This window comes from Vombatus ursinus, unplaced genomic scaffold (assembly GCF_900497805.2).
Source record: "Vombatus ursinus unplaced genomic scaffold, bare-nosed wombat genome assembly UNPS02014798.1, whole genome shotgun sequence".
Lineage (NCBI taxonomy): Eukaryota > Metazoa > Chordata > Mammalia > Diprotodontia > Vombatidae > Vombatus > Vombatus ursinus.
In genome coordinates, this window is record NW_020954576.1 from 51,493,297 (window position 1) to 51,499,480 (window position 6,184).

At 42.0% G+C, this 6,184-nt stretch overlaps 1 pseudogene; it reads right to left on the reverse strand.

Moving 5' to 3' along the window:
- Positions 1-791: 791 nt before the first annotated feature.
- On the reverse strand, positions 792-1,974 carry LOC114049430 (annotated as a pseudogene).
- Positions 1,975-6,184: the final 4,210 nt, after the last annotated feature.

The window sequence follows — 6,184 nt, forward strand, 5'->3', positions numbered from 1 at the left end:
AAAAATGCAGTCTGTGACCATGGAACAGAGTAACCAAGGATCATAGGGACTGGTACCACCTATTCATCTCACTGTCACCCACGCTGAGTGAAAACTCCAGTGGAGCCCAGAGTGAACAATGAAAGAATAGGAGAAGGTGGCAAAATTGCTTCTAGAACATAAAAACTTGAGATTTGGCATCCTTGTCAGGATTGTATTTCTGACGTTGATGGTCAGAGATCTGATAGCTAACATTTGAATTTTTTTAAGATGAGACCTGTGAATTTCATTGTTCTTAGGTACTCCCAATGAGGAACTCTATCAATGCAGATCAGCACCTGCTCTGAAACTGACAGTCTTAAGTGTTTCCTGGGGAACTGAAGTGATAAATGACTTATCTGGACTCACATAGCTAGTATGCATCAGAGTTAGGTTGTGAAATCAACTCTTCTTGACTCTGTGACTGGCTCTCTATCCATATGCTGTGGTGGATGCCTTTAAGCATTTATTTTAAAAAAAAAATTTTATGTAGATTATGACTTTATATCCTTCCAACAACCCCATGAGATAATAAAAATATAATCATCTGAATGTTCACAAATGCAACATGTGAGGACTTTGGACATGAGCTTTAGACATTTGGGAAATCAAAGCTCAAAGAGAATAAGGGTTTTGCCTATGGCCATATAACTGTTATGCAAGGCATAATGAAAATCCAGTTCTCTCTTGCCTTTAAATCTCAAACTCTTTTCCTCCTACAATTAGCCAATCCCCCAACACCACAATTAGAGAGACAGAATCAGAGATAGAAATCAAATAGAAGAACCTGTTCTTTAATGTTTGAAACACAAGTTCTGGCCCATTAACCTCCACAGAGCTGCTTTGAACTCCTTGTTTCTCAAACTGTAAATCATGGGATTGAACAATGGGGTTAGAATGGTATAGGACACAGATATCAGAGCATCTTGACCGGAGGTATAGTTGGTCTTAGGCCTCAGATAGATGAAGGAGGCACAGCCATAGTGGACAGTGACAACAATAAGATGGGAGGCACAGGTAGAAAAGGCTTTGTACCTCCCCCCAGTAGAGGGGATCTTTAGGACGGCAGAGATGATACGGATATAGGAGGCCAGAATCAGCAGTAAAGGGATGACCAGGACAAATACACCCAGCATGAAGATGACCATCTGACTATGGCGAGTATGGTGGGAGGCCAGCTTGAGGACAGGGGAAATGTCACAGAAGAAGTGATGGAGCTGGTTGGAGGAGTGGAAGGGCAAGTGAAATACAAGGGATGTTGTAACCAAGGCAACTGTGAAGCCACAGGCACAGGCTGCAGCTACCAGGCCCAGACACATCCAATGGCGCATCAACACTGTGTAATGAAGAGGATGGCAGATGGCCACATAGCGGTCATAGCCCATGGCCGCCAGCAGAAAGGAGTGAGAACAGCCAAGGAAGAGGAAGGTGAGCATCTGAATAGCACAGCCCACAAAAGAGATAGTCTTTTTCTGGGCCAGCAAGTCGACTAGCATCTTGGGTACTATGATAAAAGTGTAGCTTGTCTCAAATGAGGACAGAATTCCAAGGAAGAAGTACATGGGAGTATGGAGGGCTCGCTCCAGCAGGATGGTGGACAGGATCACAGCATTGGTACCTAGAGTGAATAGGTAGAGGAGAAGGAACACCACAAATAGTAGCTGCTGAAATCCAACCAGAGCTGAGAAGCCAAGGAAGATAAATTCACTCACACTTGTCTCATTGCTCCTCTCCATAGAGAAAGAGTACTTAGAAGATTCAGGAAAAGGGCTAGAAGCAGGACAATAGGAAAGAGTTCAGAAAGGGAATTGAAGTATGGGGCTATGGGTAAAGGTGACAGATGTTCCCAGGTGTTTGATCCTAACTCCTGCATTCCTCCACCTGGAGTCTGAAGACAAATCTAATGATGATACAAGGCAGAGTACAAAACCAAGTCATTGGCAGACAATCAGAAGGTTTTATCTGGAAATCTTCTCTCAAGACTAGAATTCAAATGGTCAATTTGTGTAATGTGACCATTCTCTTCACCAGATCCTGAAAGTAAAAGGAGTTTTGGTTTAGTAAAGGAGATCTTCAACACCCCTACAGTGGCTGTTACTTCAAAACCAGGCTAGTGAGAATAAACAGGAATACTGTCCTGAATTCCATTGCCCTATTCATGAACAGGCAGGTATAGCCATCCTCAGATATGTTCTCACAAAAAGCTCCTCTAGGAGTTTGGGAATGGGGGGCAAAGAGGGAAGCATCTGTATTCCTCATAAAGATTTGTACAAAGAAGGAAAACATCTATGGTATCATTATCCAAAGAGATCCACAGTCTTTATGGTACAGTGGGAGGAGTCTGGACACATAGGTCAAGAGTCCCAGCAATGCTTTGGATATCACTTTATTTCTTTAGCCTTTAGTGTCCTCCTCTGTAAAATGAATGTCTTCAACTCACCTTGGGGAGCAGGGAGCTCCCAGTCATTGCAGTTTTTCAAGCAGAGGATAGGTAATCACCCTGAAAAATATGAACAATGGGATATTAGGATCCTTTCTAGATCTAATATTCGGTGAACTGCAAGCTCTAAATGGACCACAGCCTAAGACATCTTAGGGATGTCACCCTCAGGTCCAGTACTTCTTATTCTCCAAACACCCTTTCTGAATTTTCCATAATCTCTGCTTAAATTGTGAAGAAGGAAGGAAGGAAGGAAAGAAAGAAGGAAGGAAGGAAGGAGAGAGTCAACCTGATGGTTAGAAATTTCTAGATGCAGCCTCAGATGATAAGGAAGATTTTTTCCCCTTTTTTTGGGCTCTTACAAGGAAATTTCTTTAACATTCATTTTTTTTTTTGGTGAGGCAATTGCAGTTAAGTGACTTGCCCACAGTCAGACAGCTAGTGAGTGTTATGAATCTGAGGTTGGATTTGAACTCAGGTCCTCCTGACTTCAGGGCCTAGCTGCCCCTTAGAAGGGAAGTTCCTAGTTGCCTTGTTAAAATGTAACCATTAATCTAATGAAAAAGTGGGTAAAGTATTCACAAGGCAGGAGCAAGTAAAGGTAGGGCAAATATTTGGTTGATTTAGGTTGTCTAAAGGGACAATTTAGCTAATTGAAAGGGGAAAAAATCTACTCAGGTAGAGAGAACAGGTTTGGCCACAAACTGATAATTCAATGAATAAATTAGATCCCTGTCTAAATCATCCTTCACTTTGAATAGTGTTAACATAGCCCCCATCTATACACACACACACACACACACACACACACACACACGCGCGCACACACAAACACACACATATATATACCACCACCCTCTTCTTTCATGTGGGAGTCACTGACACAGATCCTCATTTGAAAGAAGTAGTCCTTCTCTTACACTGTCCATGAGTAGAGTTCTGGCCACCATGCTGCCTCAACACAAACTAAGGTCTTGTCCTATCAGTCCAGCTTTTCCACCAATTTTCTCCTTACTGCTCTGAAACAGGCAGTGATGTGTTCAGAAGTGTCTCTCTGGTAAACAGGATCCAGACCCAAAAAAATGGACATAAAGAGATGAGAAAAGAGAAAAGTTCTGTTTTCTCTGTTCATGAGAAGAAATGAGATAGGTCCAGGGGCCTTTGACCCCAAGCAACCTCAATATAACCAGTCTCCTTCCATCATTCTCCTCAGTCCCTAGCCGTGGACAAGAATCTTGGCCGTCACAATGACCAAACATGGAGTGTGGGTCTTTATTGCTGGCAGTGTTTATTAGTCTCCTGGCACTGGAGCTGCTGTTGTGGAGAGGTTTCACAGGGGGTAATTAACAGTCAAGTTTCTCATGGAAAATAGTAACCAATTGTTCATAAGTGGGCTCAGTCCTGAGTACCTGGGGAGCAGGAGCCATGAACAGCAGTAGCCCATGCATCAAATGGAAGGAAAAACCCACGAGACTTGATAGAGTCACTAACTATTGCAGTGGGAAAAAATCTTAAGACTGGATCCTCTCCTGATCTCTACCACTACTTACTTTCAACAAGCCATATAGCTAATTTTCCTGCCCTGTAAAGTCTGGGCAGTATTGCCTACCCTCAGCCTCAGGGTTGGTTTGAGGAAGGAGGGATTATAGATTTATAGCTGAAAGGGATTTTGAAGTTCAGTAGATTGGATTAGATAAAGCATTTATTAAGCACTTACTATGTGTCAAATTCAGGTATAAACTCAGGGAATACAAATATAAGCCTAAAGACAGTCCCTACCCTCAAGAAGTTTACATTCTAATGAAGAAAGAAACACATAAAATGGAGCTGAAAAGCAGGGAGGCAATCAGGATGGATGTAGTCTGTAGAGTCAGGAGCTGCCCTGGTTAGAGGTAAGCATGGATAACAGGAGGTCTTCTTCAAACACAGGGTCAGAGGAGAAAGGAACTAACCAAATATGAGAAGCAGAAACTGAAAGGCTGGGGTGTGCATCCAGTATGAGAAGGCAGCTGGGGCAGAAGTTGAAAAGCAGGTGGGAAAGCCAGGAGACTAATCCTGGAGAATGATTAGCTAATCTAACCCAATCCCCTAAAGTTACAGATGAGGAAACCAAAGCCCACAGAGGTCGGTCATCGTCCTTTGAAGAGGACCAAAATGACATCACTATGTTGGGGTCAAGGTATCCTGTGTCCAACTGTGGCTGATCAGACCAATATGAGCATGGAAGGCTCTACCACACGTCAGGCACAAATAGTCCATATGAACATTTGGAGTGGAGAAGTCTCTAAATTTGAACATCTCATGTTTCCTTTGAGCTAATGCAATTCTGCTTTGCTCATAGAGCACAGGGCTTTCATTGATGGAGGCACATCATGCTGGGCAGTCCTGTGCCAATGTCTTCCATGTCTCATAATCAATTCCAAAGTTCTTCAGAGAGACCTTGAGAGTGTCCTTGTATCACTTCTTCTGACCTCCATGTGAGAACTTGCCTTCTAAGAGCTCTCTGTAAAATAGTCTTTTAAGCCAATGTACATTTGGCATTAGAACAATATGGCAGCCCATCAGAATAGCAGTCTCTTCAGTAGAGTTTGAATGCTTGGAAATTCAGTTCAAGAGAGGACTTTAGTGTCTGGTACCTCATCTTGCCATGTAATCTTCAGAATCTTCCTAAGACAATTCAAATGGAAATGATTCAGTTTCCTGGCATGGTGCTGGTATACTATCCAGGCCTCACACACATAGAAATGGGTAGAGCTGGGATTTCGAGGAGGTCCTTAGGGGCCAAATCTAGTCCTCTTTCTATTTCAGCACACTGCTGCCCTATATCAAGTGAAAACAAACTTTTATGCTGTAAAGGGTCTGTGAGCTGTGATCTCATCCATGTGGGTACTTCCTGTAGTGAGGAAGAGAGCAGCTTCCCCACACTTTTTCATTTTACACAATTCTTGTCCATGTTTTCCCATAATTTCTCCATAGAGGATCTACCCAGGGTTCTGGAGGACTTTCTTTAGATCAGAGGATCTTAACTTTCTTTGTGTCATGGATCTCTTTGGCCAAGTGTGTACTGAAGAATATTTAACAATCAGCTCCCTGAGGGGGAAAAAGTATGCTCTATATACTTTCAGGTTTAATCTGCATTATCAACATTTCTCTGTCTCTTAAACTTAGACAACAACAAAAAAAAACTTTGAATCAAACCCTGATTTTGAGTATTTGCTAATTGCTGTGGAACAAATGCTCACCCTGAAAATTTAATAATTGGCTTTTATGACCTGGTTCAAGCCTACACCTGCTTTTGGCAGTCTGGTGAAACCTAGGGACCTCCTCTCAGAAGAATGTTTTAAAATAATTGAAAGAAAAGTTAAATTCAGTTAGAGGTTAGCAAAAATAAAGATGTAATTTCAAATCTATTCAGAGACTCCTTGGAGGGCCATGGATTCCATGCTCTTCATCTTTTAACATTCTGTGGGTACCAGTGGATAATTTGATTATCTCTTTTTTAATCAATTATTCTCATCACATGACTGGACCACTTCCTTTTCCTCTCAATCACTTCCTTCATTATATCTCATATTTCACTCCTTTTTATGCAAGCCATAATTGATTAAAAAATATTTTTTCCAGGAGATGGTGAGTTTTATTTTGTCTTACCGGGATAGAGGTTGGATTTGCTCTGGGATGTTGCAGGTTGGCAAGAGATGAGAAGAAAGTACAAAATATGAAGAT